General features: G+C 45.7%; 1 protein-coding gene across 28 annotated transcripts in view; it reads right to left on the bottom strand.

Moving 5' to 3' along the window:
- MADD (MAP kinase activating death domain) overlaps positions 1-24,217 on the bottom strand; it is a 188,998-nt gene that overhangs the window by 160,768 nt on the left and 4,013 nt on the right. Inside the window, exon 1 of one of the 28 annotated variants that reach the window (XM_082270092.1) lies at positions 5,437-5,571. The exons of 26 other annotated variants lie outside the window; for them this stretch is intronic. The gene's annotated coding sequence lies outside the window, so the exon portion shown is untranslated. Of the gene's footprint in view, positions 1-5,300; positions 5,572-24,217 lie in introns of those variants that run through there. One more of the 28 variants, XM_082270082.1, reaches the window with a different exon arrangement.

A 24,217-nucleotide genomic window follows, 5' to 3' on the forward strand; every position in this document is an offset into this window, starting at 1 on the left:
TTTTACTTTCAGTACTTGAGTAGCAAAATGTAAAAAAAAACTACTTGCAATACTTAAGTACAAAAAATGTTGAATACTTTAGTACTACTCAAGTCACTTTTTGATTGAGCACTTCCACTTCTACTCAAGTCAGTTTTTCATCGAGCACTTGTACTTTTACTCAAGTATGGGTTTCGAGTACTTTATACAACTCTGCATATCTCCCATATCACTATCCTGTTCTCATATTCCTCTTCTCCCCACGCTCTTAAAGATTCTAACTTTCTCATTTTTTCCACCCTTGAAAACCACTCTTTAGATGATGGGGGCTCTTTTTTTTTTCCAATTTAAGGGGATTAAACTTTTTGCTGAATTTAACAGGTGGGGCATCAATGTTTTTTTATATTGTTTTACCGACATTTTTGTCCCATGAAATAGGCATGACCACGGGTCTTCATTTATATCTATGTTGGTGATTTTTTTTAATTAAGGATAGTACTTCCTTCCAGTATTTTTTAATTTTAGGGCATTCCCACCAGATGTAAGCTATTGTACCTGCTACCTTACACCCCCTCCAGCTACTTTTACTTTTTTTTTTTTTTTTTTTTTTTAAACATTGAGGTTGTGATGAGTAAAAGGATACCAAACATGTTAAGCCTTTAAACTGTGCGCGTCTCTCCAATGGCAATAAACGTCAGCAATCAAAATTCTCCATAGACAGCACTTTAAAAGACTTTACAGGACAGCAGTTTAGTTAACGATGAATTCCATTATGGCCTTGGGATTATTACTCTACAACGAAAACCTCACGTGTGGTGCAATCGATGTGTGGCTACACATGCTTGCCCTATGCTGTACTTTGTATGGGGTGTGCGCCGGGGTACTTTAAAAAGTAAAAAAAATAAAAATAGTAAATATTTATTTTTACTATTTTTTTTTTTTTTTTTAACTTTACTACTATCAAAAGGGGGCTAACAAAGCCCCTATGCGATAGCATGGCCAGGTAAAAGGTACCCTTTTATTAGACCCCCAATGTTTCCCCTGTGCTTCCTCGGCTACACTAGCTGAGGAATGGCAGTTGATTCTGGAAGGGACATAATAATACATGTTGTGTTCAGGATCAACCACAGGAGAGATCAGGGAACAGATGATGTCCCTTGAGTTCTTCCTGCTTTCACTAGGGAATTTTTTACCCAAGGGGCCTGGAAGAATCCCCGGAACCACAAGCAGCTTTGAGTTAGATTTAACCAACATACCTTGGAAGAGCAAGGTTTTTTACTTTTTTATCTGCGGTGGTGCAAATCCTGAAACAAATAAACCTGTAAGTGAAAAACACACACTAAAGTGCACTTAAAGTGTTTGTTATACCAAAAAAATAAAAATAGGGGATCCTGTTCCTTTAAAGCAACATTACAGTGCTTGTGCTGTGTAATTTGGCCCCTCTGTATCACCTGAAATAGCTGGCTGATCCTCCACTTTTCTCCCCTCCCCCTGTAAACTGACCACGGTGTATCATGGCTGCTGAGCCCTGACACAGTGGTTAGTGTAAGTGCCTCCTGTCAGCCACAGCTCTCCTTTCCTCCTCCCCCTTACTGCTCCTGTGTCAGGTGCCCCCCCCCCCTCCCCTTCTGCTGCTGAAAAACCTTTTTCCCAATGCTAGGTGCTCCTGTCACTGTGTTTTATTAAAAAAATGCTGTTTCTACCTGTTTTCAGAGCGCCGCTCAGCTGTCACGTGACCGGCCGGCTCGCTCCTCCTCTGACGTCAGCGGGGAAATCTCGGCCCCGCCCGCTGCAGCTGTCAGGCAGGGAGAGGAGAGAGACAGCGGGTCACGTGATGGTTAATCAGCACTCTACAAATAGGTAGAAAATAGCAATTTTTTTTTTTTTATAAAAAACAGTGACAGGAGCACCTAGCATTTGGGGGGGGGGGGGGGAAGAAAAAGAGGATTATATAAACTTAGCAGTGTGGGTTTAAGGGTGTGCTTTAGTCCACCCCTGAAGGTGGTAGGACCCCTACCCTGATGGCTGCGGTCTATGCCAGTACGCAATGATGTCACAACCAGAGAAGGTAGATTGCTCAAACCAAGAGGTAGTGGACTCTTCCAACTTTCCGGGGGGGGGGGGGGGGAATAACTTCTGTGCCCCAACTTCCTGTGGGCGCCCCGGTTTCTGTCCCAACTGGTACTAGCCTTTTAAGCCGCCATCACTCCAGCTGGGATTCATAGCCACCACTCCAACCTTGGTCAGGCCAGAATGACAGCACAGAACCCCCACTGGATCACTGATGAGAACAGATACTACACTTGATCTCAGCTACACTTGGATCTCAGCCAAAAGGCAGAGAAGTGATAAAACAAAAAATGTATGCTTGTTAAAAAGCCATTATAGATAGTTGTGCAAGGAGTCAGACCTGTGCAATTCAACAAGCAGCAGAGTGAGACCCTGTGTACTCTAATGCAGGAGACCTACTCAGACCGCCCCCCTCCCTTTCTGCAATACTAGTCTGTGGGGGGACACTAATGAAGTAGGGTGTGGCCATTACTAAGCTATGCCAACACACGGCACTGAAGTAGGATATCAGAGAAAAAATTTTACTGAGAGATGATGCTTTCCGGATGTAGTGTAGTTCATTTAACTAGGTTATTTGTACAGAATGAATAAAAAATAAAATAAAAAAAACCCACACGCAATTTTGCTTTGCTAGGAATTGCCACTTTAAAAGTGGTTGTAAAGGCAAAAAAAAAAAAAAAAAAAAAAAACATTTTACATGCAGCTTTCAAACTCGTTCCAGCACTGCTTCTCTCTCCCCTAACTGGACTGGCTGAGAGCAGCAGGAGCCATTGACTCTTGTTGCTATCAATTCTAGCGAAGAGGGAGGGGGGGAGGGTCTAGCTGCACTGTGTTAATAGATGCACACAGTCCAGCTCGGGCTCCAGCCTGCAGGAGTGCCCCCATAGCAAGTGGCTTGCTATTGGAGGCACTCAGCAGAGGGAGGAGCCAGGAGGAGGACCCTAAAGAAAGGAGGAGGATCAGGGCTGCACTGTTCAAAAACCATTGCACAGAGCAGATAAGTAGAACCATAAAATGTGAGGGTACAGGATTACAAGGCAATAAAAAGGTGCAAGTCTTCCATTGGGCCTAACTGGTGTGAGGTCAATATGGCCATGCTTTCTGACAGAGGAAAATAAATTATACACACTATATTAGAAGGATAGATAGATTCGATTAGATAGAGAAGACGTAAGCCCTGTCAGAGCGGTGACAGTGCCCCATTGGAGGACTTTATTCAAAAGTTAAAAGAGGAAGTAAACCCTCCTCGGACACTTTTACCTATAGGTAAGCCTTATCATAGGCTTACCTATAGGTACTGTAAATATCTCCTAAACATGTACCGTTTAGGAGATATTTACCTTACATGCAGCCAGTGACGTCACTGGCGCATGCGCTCTGAAGGAACGGCCGCTGGTGCCGTTTCTTCAGAGCCCCCTGCCGTGACTGTCGGCTCCCGCGTGCTTGCGCGGGAGTGACGTCACCGCGGCTCCGGCCAATCAGATGGCCGGATGCCACGATCCCAGAAGACGGGCGACTGGACATGTCGCCCGTCATACAGCTAAGCGGATGGCACGGCGGGGTTTCGTTCTAAGGTAAGTATTTCATAATGAGCTAGTATGCGATGCATACTAGCTCTTTATGTGTTTCTCTTTCAGGTCGAAAAAAAAAATGGGTTTACAACCTCTTTAAGTATGTGGTGCATACTAGCACATTATGCCATTGCTTTGCAGGGGATTTTTTTTTTTTAAAAGGCCACGGTTTACTACCATATGTTGTCATCATACCCAACAAAGCTTCACTATATAGGAAGACTGAAAGAAAAGGGATAAAACAAGATAAGACAATGAACAAGTCTTACAAATGCCTGTGAGCACATCATCATAGAAGGCTTTGCTAAAGACATCCTGACCTAGGAACGTATGGGAATTCTGTATAACATACTGTAGACCTCCCTACCAAAAAAACAACTCTGCAAGGATGAAACATTCCTCAATTATCCATGCTTTTCCTCAAAACAAATTACATAAAACTGTACACAGCAATCCTTTCTTTCCTTCTTTTCACAGAAGCTTTCCAAATCCCTGATATAACGAGGTCACCCCTGCTCACAGCAGCTTTGGAAAATCTCTACGACCCCAGCAGTCCCCTCCACCTTTTTTTTTTTTTTTTTTTTTTTTTTTTTTTAAATAAGCTTCTTAAAATGAAACAGAAAAATAATAGAGTTTGTACAAATTGCGGTGTCCCCTAACATTAGTGGTCAGTGTAGAAGTGCCCTCTTGCATTGGTGTCAGTGTAGGAGATAAATTCACCATTGCTCAAGGAACCCATAGCAACCTCAGGAAGAACCCATTTTCCAGGAAACCCAGGTTGGGAAAGGCTGCTATATAGTCTATGCCTGCAGTTCTCCCTCCACAGCTACCTCTTCCAACTAGTGCAGACACACTGCCCAAGTATCGCCTTCCTCTGCCCCAGCTGCCTCCATTACTCCCCGATCCCTTCCACACTCTGCCCCAGCTGCCTCCATTACTCCCCGATCCCTTCCACACTCTGCCCCAGCTGCCTCCATTACTCCCCGATCCCTTCCACACTCTGCCCCAGCTGCCTCCATTACTCCCCGATCCCTTCCACACTCTGCCCCAGCTGCCTCCATTACTCCCCGATCCCTTCCACACTCTGCCCCAGCCTGCCATCCATTACTCCCCGATCCCTTCCACACTCTGCCCCAGCCTGCCATCCATTACTCCCCGATCCCTTCCACACTCTGCCCCAGCTGCCTCCATTACTCCCCGATCCCTTCCACACTCTGCCCCAGCTGCCTCCATTACTCCCCGATCCCTTCCACACTCTGCCCCAGCTGCCTCCATTACTCCCCGATCCCTTCCACACTCAGCCCAGCTGCCTCCATTACTCCCCGATCCCTTCCACACTCTGCCCCAGCTGCCTCCATTACTCCCCGATCCCTTCCACACTCAGCCCAGCTGCCTCCATTACTCCCCGATCCCTTCCACACTCAGCCCAGCTGCCTCCATTACTCCCCGATCCCTTCCACACTCTGCCCAGCCTGCCATCCAGCATGACAGCCATTGCTTGCAAATCTGCTTGCCATAACCATCACACCCTTCCTGCAAAAGCAGGGCTGTTTTCTACATTATAACACAACACAGTATAATCTATCCTTGTACTACCATCCTCCGATCAATTCTCTCCCAGCCTCCCTCTCTTATAACCCATTAATCATCCTTCCCAGCTGCTCTCCTGGAACATCTTACCTGGCTTCCCTTCTGTCTCCAATGCTGTCCTATTCCCTGAACAGTGGGGTTCATCCCTCCTGGAATACAGTCATCACTGCCTGTGTCTCACGGTGAATATACACTCATCTCTCACAGCGCACCAATTCATCCTCACCTTCAGCACAGCCAACAATTCTGTCCTCTAGCAAGACCGGCCCTCCCTGCTTCCCTCCCCGCACACACACTGTTATTAGCTTCTCTGCTGTAACAGCTATTCTCTGACGCCGATTGCTTCCTGCCAAGGATGCTGGACTTCCGCACATCACTCAGCTGATTTATGACAACTGGGATGTTGGCCATAGGAAACAATTTGATTGCTGCCTGTACCAAGCACGGGTTCAGCAATTAATATTTGTTATCCTCCACATGCACCCAAGCATGGATGCAGAAGTTAGCCAGAGTATAGGCAGCTTCATAGCCGCAGTCTGGCCTGCCTCCCGTCACAGTAGTCTGCCAAGGCAGCAATGTTAAAGGGAACCTGTCATGAGAAATTAATGAAGGCTGCTAATACTAATCTCTTCTTCTGATAGCACTGGGCTACTAAAACCCATAGCACTGGGCTACTACCGTAATCTACAGCTTCCACAGAGACTGATCAGGTATCAAGATGGTCCAATGCAAGTATACAAAATATACCATCCCTGGAGTTCAGCTTTAAAGTGGAACTACATTGCTTCTGAATGCCACAAATCAAGAACACCATTTTATTCATTTTTATATTCAAAGCAAACTCTCCCATCCATCCATGTCTCCATGCTTTATTTTGCGAAGAAATTTTGAAAAACATACCCGGCCCTAGCATTTCTGGCCGTGGACAGCTTGAGCAAAGGCAGATGATTCATGTAGCATTCACTTCCTGTAATCCAGGGATCCGCAAAATAAAGCCTCGTACACACGCAACGATTGTTGGCCGTGAATTTTCGGCCAACGTCCGATCGGCTGATTGTCGGCTTGTTAGTATGATGCTTCCGACAACCGACTCCGACTTTTCGGCCGAACAAAATCTGGTGTGCATTCTATAAAATATTTGTTGGCCGTCAGCAGAATGGCCGATTGTTCCTCAGTCAGTACAGATTTCGGCAGACAAAAATCTGATGAGCAAGACTGGGCATGCTCAGAGAAGAAAAAACACACGGAAAGTAAACCAGCACATGACATCACTTCTGAAGTTGGTTTTTGTTGGCCGAGAAAATTTGTGTGCAGTCTAGAGCACATTTCAACCAATACAACAACACTGGACAAAAGACGGCCGATCAGTCGGCCGATAATCATTGCGTGTGTACGAGGCTTAAGGCCCTCCAGCTGTTGCTGAACTACACGTCCCATGAGGCATTGTGACATTCACAGACATGACTAGGCATGATGGGAATTGTAGTTCCTGAACAACTGGAGGGCCATAGTTTGAAGACCCCTGCTGTAATCCATCTACCCTTAGCTCAGGCATGCAGGCAGGAGGGTGTTCTTAGCCAAGCCCCTTCTTTAGACTCCTGGGATGTAGAACATAATTTGCCTAGGCAAGAAACCAAGAAGTAACTGAAGAAATGTAAAAAAGTTTAAAAAGAAGTAAAATTACTATATACTTTTATCAATTCACTTATGCTAGCAGCATACGGATTAAAAATAGTAAAATGTTGATGGGAGTTAAGTTCCAGTTTTGGGTAACTCATCCATGTTGAATGGACTGATAACACACTACAACACGGGTCTCCAAACATTCTAAATAAAGGGCCAGATTACTGTCCTTAAGTCTTTTGGAGGGGGGGTGGGGGCAGACTGTGACCAGTCAGGGTAGAAATTGTGCTGGCATCATTTAAGGTAAACAGTGCCCCAACTTTGATATTAGGGGAGCTATAGTACCCCATTTTTGAGGTCAGTGGTAGGAATTATGCCCCATTGCTAGTGCCAGTGGGAGGAATAGCGTCTCACCTTGTATTAGGGCTGAGCAAAGTGCAGCAGTTTGGAGACCACTGCACTACAACAACACATTTAAAACTGGAGAAATGCCTTTTTTCTTGCATGCCACGCCCCACAACGTACTGATGGTTCACATATCTATGCCTTATAGTGGTGCTGAGACACGTGCATTGTGGTGTGCTGGCAAGGTCCTCTGGGGTGCCACTTCCTTTATATCCTTGCCTCGCTATTTTTTTATTGCTTGCTTCCAACTCTGATAAACCTCACTGTACTACAAACTCTAATCCAATGACTTCCTCACAGTATTCTGGGCAATAACCAAAAAATAAATAAATAAAGCATATCTTGTGTATACACAGATCCTCCTACCTGACTGTACAAATAGCCTTCTCCGCTATGCCTGTGAAGACAGCCAACTACTAATTCCTGTCAAGCCGAGCTGGCTGATGGCAAATCTCACTCAAGGGACGACAATCCTCCCAGTATAAAAACAGAAAGCCATCTGCCTCCTCCTCTCCGCACACACCCCTCCATTTACAAACAGACACAAATGCTATGTTTATTCACCAGCGCTCTGTGTAAGTCATCGCCATGTTTGCTGTGACACACTGCTCCCGTGGGTGGTAGGGAGATGTGACTGATTAGGTGGGCAGAAGAGGGTCTGTTCAGTAGCAATTTCTACTCTGCAATGACAATTACATTTTTGCTTTATGTATACACAGAGCCAGTCCACTAGGAACTGATATTTCAGTGTGGAGGCAAAGATCAGGTCACCAGATACCCGGACACTTAAAATAATCAATAATAAAATATGCAATGTGGTCTCTTCAAAGAGTTAAAAAAATAAAAACAAAGAGCACACTACCACCTAGAAGGTGTGGACAGAGTGTCAATGTAACATCGGGACACACAAATCAGTTCTGAAGCTTGAATCCGTAAAGGCGTTACTGCATGGTGGAAACGTCAAGGAAGGGAATCTTCTACCATCAGCATGGCGGAAATATCAAGGAAGGGAATCTTCCACCATCAGCATGGTGGAAATATAAAGGAAGGGAATCTTCCACCATCAGCATGATGGAAACGTCAAGGAAGGGAATCTTCCACCATCAGCAAGATGGAAACGTCAAGGAAGGGAATCTTCTACCATCAGCATGGTGGAAATATCAAGGAAGGGAATCTTCCACCATCAGCATGATGGAAACGTCAAGGAAGAGAATCTTCCACCATCAGCATGATGGAAACATCAAGGAAGGGAATCTTCCACCATCAGCATGATGGAAACGTCAAGGAAGGGAATCTTCCACCATCAGCATGATGGAAACGTCAAGGAAGGGAATCTTCCACCATCAGCATGATGGAAACGTCAAGGAAGGGAATCTTCCACCATCAGCATGATGGAAACGTCAAGGAAGAGAATCTTCCACCATCAGCATGATGGAAACATCAAGGAAGGGAATCTTCCACCATCAGCATGATGGAAACATCAAGGAAGGGAATCTTCCACCATCAGCATGATGGAAACGTCAAGGAAGAGAATCTTCCACCATCAGCATGATGGAAACATCAAGGAAGGGAATCTTCCACCATCAGCATGATGGAAACGTCAAGGAAGGGAATCTTCCACCATCAGCATGATGGAAACGTCAAGGAAGGGAGTCTTCCACCATCAGCATGGTGGAAAAGTCAAGGAAGGGAATCTTCCACCATCACCAACACTTCAAAGGCACAGCCTCTAACCAGAGAAATTTGGCCACCATAATAAGCTGCCAAAGTGCAGTTAGTCCATTCCAGGTAAGGGTAACTTAATGATCTCCAATGTATGCACCACTCCAGGATCCAGCAATACGGAGGCCAGCACATTCCTCACCAAATCAACATGTAATAAAGTGGGAGAAAGGAAAAGGCCTTCCCATACTGTAGTATGATCCAAATACTGCTAGTGACGAAATGTGTAGCAGGGTGCAGTCATGGCGTGTGACATCACGTTCTGGAACAGACCGCAGCCATCTTGATGGATGGATGTTGGCTTTAATCTGTATATGAAGCTAATTTATTCCTGTCGTGCAAGAGCAATATTATATTAAAGTACCTTTTATTTGGATCACACTACATTAAGAGTGCAGAGCGAACAGGACATAGTCCCGCTCTCCTCTATGGGGAAATCTGGTGGAAATGGAACGCTTGTCCGTTTTCATCCGATCCGCTAGACGGATGGATTTTGTGGGCAGGATCGGAGGGATAGCAGCTGGTGTCAGCGGACATGTGTCCACTGACATCTGCCACACCATAGAGGAGGAGGTCAGGTCCGCCTGAAAAACTGACAGGCGGACCTGATCTTACAGCCCAAGTGAACAGGCCCATAGTCCTTTTTAGCAGGGGTTCTGAGACCAGTTAGTTAATTCACGGGTTCCTCTCTTGAAAAAGTCTGATTTAGGCTACGTTTCCACTATTGTGGCTACAAAGTCACACTACTTCTAGCACGACTTTGTAGTGTAACTTGTTTGCCGCTACTTCTGGGGACTTCAGTGCGACCTTCCTTCTATGAGGGACAAGTCGCACTGAAGTCGGCCCAAAAGTAGTGAAAAAACTATTTTTCAAGTCGCAGCAGTTAGAACGGGCAAAATTGAATTAATGGTTTTTGACTTGCTGTGGGACTTGACATGTGTCAAGTCGCAATAGTGGAAACGGAGCCTTAGGCATTAATTTACTCCCTGTTTACAGGGAATTTCCCTCTTTTCCTGACAAAAATTAGATAAGACCTGGAAATCAGAACTTTTTTCATGGTTCGGAAAGAACGGAATCCCTAAACTGAACATTCTTCCAACATTATTACACCTTCTCTAAACTCTCCTCATGGGAGTCCCAAAGGCTTTTCCTAAACAAGCACAAAAATGTAGCCAGTTTTCCTTGGCAAAGAAGTCACATCAACTTAACCATACCCTTATATTACAACCCAACCAGAGAGGGCATTGGTTTCCCTGGCCCCTTCAAGTACCACGGAGAAAGGCAACTAGCCAGAATTATAGACTAATGCAAACAATGTGGAAAACTCTAGATCCAATGAGAACAACTGTTATCCAACATAACTCTCATTTGTCTCCCCAAAGAGGAGATTCCACAATACTTCAAAGCCACTGCTTGATCAGTAGCACAGTCAAACTGTTCTTAAAAAAAAAAAAAAAAAAAAAAAGAAAGAAAAACAAACAATACATCCTTAATGACCTGGCACTGTCCAAGATCACTTATCATAGGCAACCCCAAAAAGAACGGATCATCCCGCTTGCCCATACAGTGTCAATATCAACAGGGTTCAAGAGTCAAGTTGGTACAGGGTCTCAAACTTTACAAAATGTTCCCACAGTGCTCACTCATTTGTTGGAAATGCTAAGAAAAGAAGGGGTCCTAGCTACAAATGGTTTGGGATTGTCTTGTATTACAGGGCTTCTGGAACAAGGTGAAGGATATGTTGTATAAACTGACATTTAATTAGGGAATGATCATGCTGCCATTCTTCTCCACCTCACCCTTTTACCACCAACGTTTTACAAGCACCCAATACGCCTAGATTTACTTATTATGGCAAATAAGTTCTAAATTACCACAGCCCAAACTAGAAAGGGTTAGTCCCCAATCCAGAGCTGCATCATGCAAGCATCTGATCTGATCATCTGGCCATGCTGTATGAAAGGCAATGGGTACTCTATGGCGAAACAGCATCTTTAGTTAAGTATTCTTGTCATATTTTCTTTCTCTTTATCTGTATCTGTCATTAATAATAAATGTTATACTTATAAGTATTTGTGTGATTTCTCTTTGCACATGTCGAACAAAACACCAAAAATGTGAAAAAACAAGGCTCCAGGTTTTTACAGCCGCCCCAATACTTACCTGAGTGCCATCATGATCTCAAACTTTACAAAATGTTCCCACAGTGCTCACTCCTTTGTTGGAAATGCCAAGAAAAGAAGGGATCCTAGCTACAAATTGTTTGTGATTGTCTTGTATTACAGGTCTTCTGGAACAAGGTGAAGGATATGTTGTATAAACTGACATTTAATTAGGGAATGATCCTGCTGCCATTCTTCTCTACCTCACCCTTTTACCACCAACGTTTTACAAGCACCCAATACGCCTAGATTTACTTATAATGGCAAAAGACTGAATTCTACTCCACTGAGAACAAGCCGTTCCTCCTCCAGTCACCTCTGGCTAAACAAAGTAAACAAAATGAAAACTAGGGAGGATTTTATAGCAGCTTTGAACCATAATAAAAAACGATTCTTCAAAACCTGGTCTTACTGGATCGATTTTACTCTCTCACAAGAATAAATCGCACATTACTAGTTACATCCTAAAAATCTACTAAATCTCTGAGAAACCACAATTCTCTTCATTAATCTCTATCCTTCCATATACCACGATTCTCTTCATTAATCTCTATCCTTCCATATACCTCTTACATTTCAGACATGGACAACCTTGTTGAAATCAACTTCACCCCAGAGGGGCACTGAAAACACCTACCCCTCCTCCCACCCCTCCATGCCTTCCCCCCCCCCCCCCCCCGCCAAAAGCCAAGTCACCCCTACTGTGACAGTAGGTCTCCAAATATGCCAAAAGGGGTCCCTTTAAAACTGAACTGCATTCAAAGAAAAAAAAAAAAAAGGTACACATTATTGCAGCTCTGTCATTTCCAATACATTAATGAAGTCTATAGCTTTATAAAGCCCAGCACCATGAAAATCAAAACATTTCACCCTTGCAGAGGCCAGGGGCTTCTGGATCGCTCATGTCATTTAGTTGTGAACAGGATAAAATCTAGATCTAATCAAGAATGGACCTGAAACACTAAACTACTTTGTCAATTAGCTGTGAAACCGGGCTTCAATTCGCACCCCATATGTGAAAACCCAGCCATAAACAAAGCCCTCCAGTGGCGCACTGTCACTGCTGACAGGGCTTCTATCTTCATCTGGTCTGCCTTCCAGGCTCGTGGCCTCCATCCTCTTGAATGTCCAAGCAGCGATGCCGCCATTCCCCGGCACGTGTGCGGGAGTCGTGGCCGTGACACAAAGCTCTGAATGAATGGCATAAGGATGCTATTCGTTCATACAGCATGCACTGGTGACGTCCCAGGCAGCCAAACAAGAAAATATCTCCTAAACGGTACAAGTTTAGAAGATAACATTTTACCTACAGGTAGACTTTATTAACCACTTGCCGACTGCCGCACGACTATCTACGTCGGCAGTCAGCCCCCCACAGGCAAAGTGACGTAGGTCTACGTCGCTAGCCTGTGAGGGTCTAGGGAGCGAGCGCGCGCCGCCGGAGGCGCGCTCCCGCGTGGTCCCGAACCCCCCCGCGCGTGTGACCGGCGGACCTGATGTCCGCCGGTCACTCCGCGATCGCCGCTGCAGAGGGAGAAAGGCAGCTTGTGTAAACAAGCCGCCTGTCATTCTCCCCTGTGTAGAAACTGTGATCACACGGTTCTACTATGTAGAACCGTTGCTCACTGTTTCTACAGCTCAACAGACAGCCAATCACAGTTAGAATCACGCCCCTAGAGACACACACAGCCCATCCCTCTCAAATAAAGTTAACCCCTTCACTACCAGTGTAATTTTGCAGTAACAGTGCATATGTATAGCACTGATTACTGCAGTAATGTCACTGGTAACCCCAAAAGTGTCAAAAATGTCAGTCAAGGGTCCGATCTGTCCGCCGCAATGTCGCAGTACCCCCAAAAATCGCAGATTGCCGCCATTACGCGTTAAAAAAACAACAAAAATGACAAAAATCTTTCCCTTTGTTAGTAAACGCGATAACTTTTGCGCAAACCAATCAAAATAAGTTTTTGCGATTTTTTTTTACCAAACATATGTAGCATAAAACAAATTGGCCGAAAATGTTAAATAAAATTTTGATTTTTACTTTTTTTTTTTTTTTGGGGAATTTCATATAAAAAAAAATATTGTTATTTTTGCAAAATTGATGCTCTTTTTTTGTTTATAGTGCATGATCAAAAAAAAAAAAAAAAAAAAAAAAAAAAATCGCACAGGTGATCAAATACCACCAACAGAAAGCTCTGTTTGTGGGAAAAAAAGGACGTCAAATTCGTTTAGGTACAGCATCGCACGACCACTCAATTGTCTGTTAAAGTCACGCAGTGCCGAATCGCAAAATACCCCCTGGTCAGGAAGGGGGTAAAATCTTCCGGGGCTTAAGTGGTTAAAAGCTTACCTGTAAGAAAAAATAAAAAATTATATATATATATATATATATATATATATATATATATATATATATATATATATATATATATATATATATATATATATATATATATATATATATATATATATATATATATATATATATATATATATATATATATTTTATTTTTTTATCTATCCAGTAAGACCAGGTTTTAAAGAATCGTTTTTTATTATGGTTCAAAGCCGCTATAAAATCCTCCCTAGTTTTCATATTAAAAAAGAAATCTAAAAAAAAATTTATATTATATATATATATATATATATATATATATATATATACACACACATACATACATACATACATACACACACACGTGCAACTTTTGATGCGACTTAGGTCCATTGAGTGTAAAGTCGAATCAAATAGCACCAGAAATCAAGTGACTGTTGGAGCTGCGCTAGTGTGAATGAAGCCTTACACATTCCAAGCACAACAGACTCAATAAAGTATCCAAGATCAAATACCCGTGTTACCCATTGTAGCCTCTCAGAAACCTTGATAAAGAAGGCCCAATGTCACAAAAAGCATTAGAACGTGATCCAAGAGAATTCTAGAACAGAAGTCTGTTATCTGATGCCAAATGCTGACTCTCCTGGGACTCGCTGACTCATACAGCCGGCTATAACACACCTAAAGAATATTTAGCTAAAGTCAGTATAGATCTGGCAATAGAGATCTGCGGGGGGGGGGGAGATGAACCGTCCTGACAGGGCAGACCACAGAAAGGTGACCGGGATGTCACCTATTTTATGATTACTAAATCATTCTATAAATAACACACACACAGTAGGTAAGCTGGAAGGTGACACAGAGGATATTAGGAACAGATAACTAGAAAATGAAAATTCAGTTATCATGAGAATTGGGCACTGGCAGAGGATGGAACCATCACTGACAAGAGGTAGTAGATGTGGGTGGTGAGAAGGCAGAAGGAATATTTCACAGATAATGTTCAGGTAATGTCAGCAGATTCTGAATGAAGGGATAGAAGGGGGGCCATTTAATTTATAGGGTAAATATTTTAACAGAGAGAGTGGTGCAGAGTTGAGCTGAGGCGGTAGGCAAAATGGCAGCAACTTTGGGTTCTTCAGCAGCACGTGGCAGAAAAAGGGCAGGACCTGCAACCAATGCCTCTACAGTAGTGCACGGCTCATGGCACTTTGGCCTTTTTGTCTTGGGTGCTAAAGGACCTTATCCTGGCATTGGAGTGATTTTGCTGTTGTGAAGAAGGGGAGCAGCTAGATTTTTAACAGAACTTACTCATTCAAATTTACCAACCCGTTTCACTGTAGATCCGTCTCTCTTCGTATGCGACAGCCACAGAGGGCAATCCCAGCAGCAGGAATCAGATTTCTACAAATGGGATTCACACCATGGTTTAACGCCTACGTGAATGCTGCCTTGGCCTTTCACACTTGTGTGACCTGTCCTGCGACTTGGGACAGCAAAGTTGCATGACAAGTCGTACCCCACGATTTCCAATGAGTACCATTCATATCTGTGCGACTTAAGGTCAAAGCGACTTCAAAGTAGCCCCTGCACTACTTTGATGCGACTTGAGGTCCATAGACCTGAAGATTACACAGGCATTGCTTCAAGTCACGTCCAATTCAAGCAACTTTCAGGTCGCTCAAGTGTGAAAGGGGCCTTAATCCTATCTGGGATTCCTCTTTTCTATAGCTCCACATGGCTTTGTTTATTTATTTTAATCTATAAAATCAAGGCAAAAACATAATATCCTGAGTAGCATTCCCTTCCATTAAAAAAGGAGAGGACAACTTAAAGCGGAATTCCACCCAAAAGTGGAACTTCCGCTTTAGGGAGTCCTGACCCCCCGACATACCACATTTGGCATGTCATTTTTTGGGGGGGGAGCGGGTACCTAGTTTTGACAGGTACCCGCTCCCACTTCCGCTCGGAGCGCCGCGGCGCCCTGAGCGGAAGTTCTCCTCTCCCCCTCCCTCCCTGCAATCTTCTGGGACACGTCAGAGGTCCCAGAAGATTGCCGGCCAATCACGGCGCGCAGCGCGACTCGCGCATGCGCAGTGGGTACCCGGCTGTGAAGCCGCAAACTGTAACAGCCGGGTGCCCACAGCAGTGATGCCGGCGCCAAGGGAGAGGATCGAGGCTTCCGGCGGCCGCATCGCTGGACCGTTGGACAGGTGAGTGGGGTGGGGCAAGGACTGTCCGCCATGTGACAACAATCCAGACTGGTGATTGGCCACTCAGGCACCCAGCACTGCATTGTGGGAGGAAGAGATGTTCACATTCTACTTCAGTGTTTCTCAACCTTTTTTCAGTCAAGGCACCCTTTAAAAAATGATGGACAGTCTTGAGGCGCCCCATTGTAAAATGTAAAAAACTGTTCATATAGATTTACATAATGCAGCAACATCCACGCGTAGGACACCCAACGTTAGAGATGATTTATTCTTCTAAAGAAAATACACTTTTTGCACACTGGTACTGACTAGTATTCCAATGTTTCTCTTCTCCCTCAATTTCTTTCCATCAGTCAGCTAATGTCACCCCAGTGCTGAGGGAGAGGGTGAAGGCAACAGACATCGTTCTTAGTAACTGATGACGTCACTGGTTGTTAGGATGCCAGTGTCTAGAAAGTTGTAATGGTGCATAATGGAAACACGTGGCTTTATATAACTATAACGCAGGTTCGATCCACCTGCTGGCTTGTATACAATTTTTGATACATTTTTAGGCATTTTGCCAAGGCACTCCTTAAGAAACCTCAAGGCACCCCAGTGTGCCTGGGCACCCTGGTTGAAAAAGTCTGTTCTACTTAATACCCAGGAGCAGAGGGAATTACTCATTCCTCAGGTGACATACGGAGTTAGAGGGAATAAAAGAAATGTGTATTGAAGCACCTCTTGAGAGTCCTCTGAACCATTATCACCATTGAATAAGGACCAGGGCAAGACCCTACATTCATACATCTCATTCCAGGATAGGAAGATATTTCCCAAACCAACATTCTCAGGAAGATAACCTGCATCTATGGCCACCCCTTAGACACAGTATTTAAAGAGGTTGTAAACTCAAATTTTTTTTTTTTCCACCCTGAAAGAGAAAGACATAATGAGCTAGTATGCATCGCATACTAGCTCATTATGCAATACTTACCTTAGAACGAGCCCCCGCCGTGCCGCCCGCTCACCTCTATGACAGGCAGTCGCCCGTCTTCCGGGATCGCGGCATCCGGCTATCTGATTGGCTGGAGCCGCGGTGACGTCACTCCCGCGCGGGAGCCGACAGTCACGGCACAGGGCTCTGAAGGAACGGCTGCGCATGCGCCAGTGATGTCACTGGCTGCATGTAAGGTAAATATCTCCTAAACGGTGCATGTTTAGGAGAGATTTACAGATATTTATTATAGGCTTACCTATAGGTAAAAGTGTCAGAGGAGGGTTTACTTCCTCTTTAATCCGCCTGCCAAAGCTTTTATTATACAGATATTCCTAGATCAAGATTTATTGCTTGGGTACAATAATAGGGTCCAGCAAAAGGGGACAAATGTCTAGGTGTGCAGACACTGTCAGATGCCCATATAAAGATCAATGATCAGTACAGTAGAGCAGTAATGAACATTTATTGTTTATGGTTACCTTTAAAATGCTGGTGACAACAGAAGGACATAAAAAAAAGAGAAGAAGAAGATGGCGACTGTCAGATTTAGAAATATAAAGGGGGAGGGGGAAGAGTGACAGAAGATTCAGAGGGGGATGGTAACTGTAAAAGAAGATTTTCTTTGAAGGAGTGGACAATGACAGCCTGCAGAGACACTCCAATTTATTTTTAAATACCCAATCGCAGATCTGGAGATTTGGAAGGGAAAGAACTGATGATTTTGGATGAAGAAAAAAAACGTATAAAATAAAATATGAAAGCAATGATGTTTGTGCTCAGGAGTCCATTTTATGAAAGAATATCTTCATTTGGAGAAAACAAAAAACAACAGAGACTGCCATTGCTGACCTTTCTAAACTGCTCGCCGTTTTCTATTTCTGGCTTCAATCACAGAACAATCATCCAGTAAGTGAAGTCTGAACTCTTCTGTACTGATTCCAGTCTGTAGAGAAATTTACTCTGCTGCAGCTGTGCATGGTAGCCAATCGGCTTCTAACTTCATCTTATTCAATTACAGCCCATTCAGACTAGCGCAATCCCGACTTCGAGGGGTGACCTGTGAAGTCGCGATACACGGTCACATAATGGAAGTCTATGCAAGTCGCTCCCAGGTCGCCCCAAAGTAGTACAGGACCCTTTTTCTAAGTCGGAGCGACTTGTGTCGCTCCTATTAGAACGGTCCTGTGCTAATCAATGGCGAGCGACCGAGCGCGACTTGTCAGGCTGACAAGTCGCGCTAGTCTGAATGGACTCCAAGGCTGCATTCACACTTGAGCGTAGCGTTTTTTACCGCGATTTTTACCGCGATTTTACCGGCGTATTTCATTGACATCTATCAAAAACGCTGGTAATCAGCCAAAAAGAATCTCATGTACTTTTTTCAGCTACAGGCGTTTTGCAAAACGCTCAGATGTGAACAGGGGCCATTTAAATGAATGGGGTTTTACTTGTTGGGCGTTTTGGAAGCGTTTCTTTTGAGCGTTTTTGGAGCTGAAAACGCCCAGGTGTGAATGGAGCCTTAAAGCGGAGTTCCACCCTGGATTTTTATTTTTTTTTTTTTTAATACCCCCGGGACAGTCAGGGCTAGTGCATTCCACAATGGCTAGCCTCTGATCTGTCCCGGGTTGCACTTACCTGTTAGGACAAATACTTACCTTGCAAACGTCTTGTCCAGCGCTGCCATCTCAGATGTGGGCAGCTTGAAGCCAGCGCGTCCTCTTCGGCGTCTTCTTCCGCCTTCTTTGGTCCCACGATGCTCTGCGCCGGCCCCGACGTCACTTCCGGGTCGCGCGCGTCATCCCTCCACAGCTTCTGGGCATGCCCAGAAGCTGTTTAGAAGGGGATGACGCGCGCGACCCGGAACTGACGTCGGGGCCAGTGCAGGCGCAATGATTCCTGGGAGCTATGACGTCCAGCTCCCAGGAATCATTGCAGAGCCAGGAAGTGACGACGGGCCGCGGCCGAGGAAGGAGGAAGAAGGAAGTAAGGTAAGTATATTTTCTTCGCTACGAGGTAAGTAAAAAAAAAAAAAATATGCGATTATCCATTTCTTTTTCAGGTGACCCGGAGCGAGAAGATGGAGGTAAGTATAAAAATAGGGTGGAACTCCACTTTAAGTGATCCTAAAGTCTGTTGGTTATTTTTACTTAAATAAACATGTTATACTTACCACCTTTGTGAAATGCTTTTGCACAGAGCAGCCCGAATCCTCCTCTTCTCAGGTCCCTCTTCTGTGCTCCTGGCCCCTCCCTCCTGTTGAGTGCCCCCACAGGAGGCAGCCTACTATGGGGGCACCCGAGCCGAGTCACAGCTCCCCGTGTCCATTAACCACTTCAGCCCCCGGAAGATTTTAACCCCTTAATGACCAGGCCATTTTTTTGCGACTCAGCACTGCGTTATTTTAACGGAAAATTGCGCGGTCGTGCGACGCTGTACCCAAATACAATTGATGTCCTTTTTTCCCCACACACAGAGGTTTCTTTTGGTGGTATTTGATCACCTGTGCGGTTTTTAGATTTTGTGCTATAAACAAAAAAAAGCAACAATTTTGAAAAAGAAAAACATATTTACTTCTGCTGTAAAACATTCCCAATAAAAATGTTTTAAAAATTAAATTTTTTTTTATCAGTTTGGGCCAATTTGTATTCTGCTACATATTTTTTGTTAAAAAAAAATCCCAAAAAGCATATTTTAATTGGTTTGCGTAAAAGTTATAGCGTTTACAAACTACAGGATAGATTTTTGGACTTTTTAATTTATTTTTATTTTTTTATTTTTTTTATCAGTAATGGCGGCGATCTGCGATTTTTAGTGGACTGCAGCAGACAGATCGGACCCCTAACTGACATTTTTGACACTTTTTGGTGACCAGTGACACTAATAGAGTGCTAAATAATATGCACTGTTACTGTATAAATGACACTGGCAGGGAAGGGGTTAATACGGGGGGTGATCAAAGGGGATAAATGTATGCCTAATATGCTTACTAACTGTGTGTGTGTGGGGGGGGGGGGGGGGTGGGGGTTCTGTGACAGGCACAGACAGATTGCAGCTTAGCTGAAACTGCTGCTCTCTCCCTGCCTGTCTGAGAGAAGATCCGCCTGCTTTGTTTACATAAGCAGGCGGGTCTTCGCTCAGTTTGACGGGATGATCGCGGGAGAGCAGCGGCAAATCGCCGCCGCTCCTCCCGCGGCCAAAACCACATGCACTCCGGTCACGTAGTACTATGTGACTAGATGCCACCCTGTCACAGTAGTATTACGGTGGGCGGTCGGCAATCGGTTAAGACATGGAGCCACAGCCCCACCCCTGTTCCCCTCTCATTGGCCCCACACTGCCACTGGCACCACACTGTTGTCTCAGCCAATAAGGAGGGGAGTTCCAGGCAGCCAAGACATTCCTACAACATCGCTGGATCTAGGCGGGGGGTTAAGGAAAGTATTAGGAGGGCTGCTGCACACAGAAGGCTTTTTATCTGAATGCATTATGATAATAAAAAAAATAAATAAACTGCCTTTACAACCACTTTAGACTTTAAACCTGGAAGCTGGATTGGTTTCTATGCAGAACTGCATCAGATTTTACACAAAGGGTTCAACAAATGCAGCCCTGAATTTACCTCCACATGTGCCATTTGTACCTAAAATCCAGTATTAACCAAAAAGTAGGCTGACCGGAGTACATTAACTACAAGGAATTAAGACCTGAATGAAAAATTTGCTTGTAGTGACACTGTTGACACAAGTCATGGATAAAAAGATTGGAGAGGTGTCAGAAAAATGAATAATGAACAATCAACAATGGGCCGTGGAAGCTATTTTTAAAACCGATGTAAAAAGAGAAAAAAAAGAAGCTGATGAACATGAGATCTTATCTTCCATTAGGAGGATCGGCTACAACTACTGGGCTGCAGCAAGAATCTAAAACATCTGGTTTTAAATTATTAAAATTCTGCAGAGATCGATTAGATCAATAAATACACATACACACATTGAACAAAATTATATTTAAAAAAATAAAAATAAAAAAAAAATAAAAAAAAACGCAACACTTTTGTTTTTGCCCCCATTTTTCATGAGTTGAACTCAAAGATCTATGTACACAAAAGGCCTATTTCTCGCAAATATTGTTCACAAATCTGTCTAAGGCCCCTTTCACACGGGCGATCCGATCCAATCTGCCTGTCAGTTTTTCAGGCGGATCTGATCGGATGCTCCATGCATCCCTATAGAGCAGCGGATGTCAACGGAGACATGTCTGCTGACACCCGCTGCTATCCAATTTCTGATCCGGCCCATGAAATCCGGACGGATGGAAACCCTATTTTCCATCAGTCTGGTGGATCAGAACGAATGAGAACGGACAGGCGGTCCGTTTTCATCCGATTTCCCCATAGAGGACAGCTGGGATCCGACAGCTCCGTCTCCTCAGCGGGGGATTGGTGGATCGATCCCCCGCTGAGCAGAGAATGGACGTCGCCGGACGGCGCACCGTGTGAACAGATCCTACATCTGTTTAAGGTCCCTTTTTCAGACAAAAATTGCCACACTGTAGCTTTTCATGGACAGTTAAACTTTCTGTATGATACAACTCCCAGTTTTGGAATCTTGCTACATACTGAGACTGGAAGGCAGGGCTCTGGTTCATTGTATCAAATACAATAGTTGCAGGTGAGGTCTACCCTTCTTTAAATTAATATTTTATACACTGCTCAAAAAAATTAAAAAGATTAAATAAATGTTTAATCAGAGTATAGCATCAAGTCAATTAAACTCCTGGATATTGATCTGGTCAGTGAAGTAGCAGAGGGGGGTTGTTAATCAGTTTCAGCTGCTTTGGGGTTAATGAAATTAACAGGTGCACTAGATGGGCAACAATGAGACAACCTCCAAAACAGGAATGGTTTTACAGGCGGAGGCCACTGACATTTTTTTCCCTACTCCTCTTTTCTGACTGTTTTTCATTCGTTTTGTATTTGGCTAGGGTCAGTATCATTACTGGTAGCATGAGGCGATACCTGGACCGTTACACAGGCAGTCAAACTCCTCCAGGATGGCACATCAATATGTGTCATTGCCAGAAGGTTTGCTGTGTCTCCCAGCACAGTCTCAAGAGCATGGAGGAGAATCCAGGAGACAGGCAGTTACTCTAGGAGAGCTGAACAGGGCCATAGAAGGTCCTTAACCAATCAGCAGGACCGATATCTGTTCCTTTGTGCAAGGAGGAACAGGATGAGCCCTGCCAGAGCCCTACAAAATGACCTCCAGCAGGCCACTGGTGTGAATGTTTCTCACCAAACAATCAAAAACAGATTTCATGAGGGTGGCCTGAGGGCCCGTCGTCCTCTGGTGGGCCCTTTGCTCACTGTCTGGCACAGTGGAGCTCGACTGGCATTTGCCATTGAACACCAGAATTGGCAGGTCTGCCACTGGCACCTTGTGCTTTTCACAGGTGAGAGCAGTTTCAGCATGGTTGGTCAGTGATGGTCTGGGAAGGCATATCCATGAAGGGACACACAGACCTCTACAGCAGTGTTTCTCAACCGGGGTTCCACTGCAATTCAACGTTATGGCGGATGTATGTCCGCCCAATGTTGTTTCCAGTGTTCCCAATGTGCGCTGACAGAGAGTACTGCCAGCACTAGTTCTGGCTTAAAGAACTCAGAGGGCAGTCAGGAGGAATGCATAGAGCGGGAGTTCTGAATTCGGAGCATGGAGGCGGGGAGACAAGGGAGCCGAGAATAGAGACCATGGAGGTGGGGAGGCGAGAGTGAAGACCATGGAGGCGAGAGTGAAGACCATGGAGGTGAGAATGAACACCATGGAGGCGGGGAGGCGAGAATGAACACCACGGAGGCGGGGAAGGCGAGAATGAACACCACGGAGGCGGGGAGGCGAGAATGAACACCACGGAGGCGGGGAAGGCGAGAATGAAGACCACGAAGGCGGGGAAGGCGAGAATGAAGACCACGGAGGCGGGGAAGGCGAGAATGAAGACCACGGAGGCGGGGAAGGCGAGAATGAAGACCACGGAGGCGGGGAAGGCGAGAATGAAGACCACGGAGGCGGGGAAGGCGAGAATGAAGACCACGGAGGCGGGGAAGGCGAGAATGAAGACCACGGAGGCGGGGAAGGCGAGAATGAAGACCACGGAGGCGGGGAAGGCGAGAATGAAGACCACGGAGGCGGGGAAGGCGAGAATGAAGACCACGGAGGCGGGGAAGGCGAGAATGAAGACCACGGAGGCGGGGAAGGCGAGAATGAAGACCACGGAGGCGGGGAAGGCGAGAATGAAGACCACGGAGGCAGGGAAGTAGAGAATGAAGACCACGGAGGCGAGGAAGGCGAGAGTGAAGACCACGGAGGCGAGAGTGAAGACCACGGAGGCGAGGAAGGCGAGAGTGAAGACCACGGAGGCGAGAGTGAAGACCACGGAGGCGAGAGTGAAGACCACGGAGGCGAGAGTGAAGACCACGGAGGCGAGAGTGAAGACCACGGAGGCGAGAGTGAAGACCACGGAGGCGAGAGTGAAGACCACGGAGGCGAGAGTGAAGACCACGGAGGCGAGAGTGAAGACCACGGAGGCGAGAGTGAAGACCACGGAGGCGAGAGTGAAGACCACGGAGGCGAGAGTGAAGACCATGGAGGCGAGAGTGAAGACCATGGAGGCGAGAGTGAAGACCATGGAGGCGGGGAGGCGAGAATGAAGACCACGGAAGCGGGGAAGGCGAGAATGAAGACCACGAAGGCGGGGAAGGCGAGAATGAAGACCACGAAGGCGGGGAAGGCGAGAATGAAGACCACGGAGGCGGGGAAGGCGAGAATGAAGACCACGGAGGCGGGGAAGGCGAGAATGAAGACCACGGAGGCGGGGAAGGCGAGAATGAAGACCACGGAGGCGGGGAAGGCGAGAATGAAGACCACGGAGGCGGGGAAGGTGAGAATGAAGAAAGACCACGGAGGCAGGGAAGGCGAGAATGAAGACCACGGAGGCGGGGAAGGCGAGAATGAAGACCACGGAGGCGGGGAAGGCGAGAATGAAGACCACGGAGGCGGGGAAGGCGAGAATGAAGACCACGGAGGCGGGGAAGGCGAGAATGAAGACCACGGAGGCGGGGAAGGCGAGAATGAAGACCACGGAGGCAGGGAAGTAGAGAATGAAGACCACGGAGGCGAGGAAGGCGAGAGTGAAGACCACGGAGGCGAGGAAGGCGAGAGTGAAGACCACGGAGGCGAGGAAGGCGAGAGTGAAGACCACGGAGGCGAGAGTGAAGACCATGGAGGCGAGAGTGAAGACCACGGAGGCAGGGAAGGCGAGAATGAAGACCACGGAGGCAGGGAAGGCGAGAATGAAGACCATGGAGGCGAGAAAAGAGTGAATAAGGGGGGGGGAGCAAAGAACAGAAGGGGACATCCTGTGTATGACAGCACTGAATGCAGACTGCAGGGGGGGGGGGGAGCAGAGAGTGGGGGCAAACAGCTGGATCAGGCCGAATGTAGCAGGAGGTGAGATTATAATAGCCTTATGTTATGCCATAATTGTACATAGTGCTATTATGATCTCAC

This window comes from Pelophylax lessonae, assembly GCF_965119305.1.
Source record: "Pelophylax lessonae genome assembly, chromosome: 10".
Classification (NCBI taxonomy): Eukaryota; Metazoa; Chordata; class Amphibia; order Anura; family Ranidae; genus Pelophylax; species Pelophylax lessonae.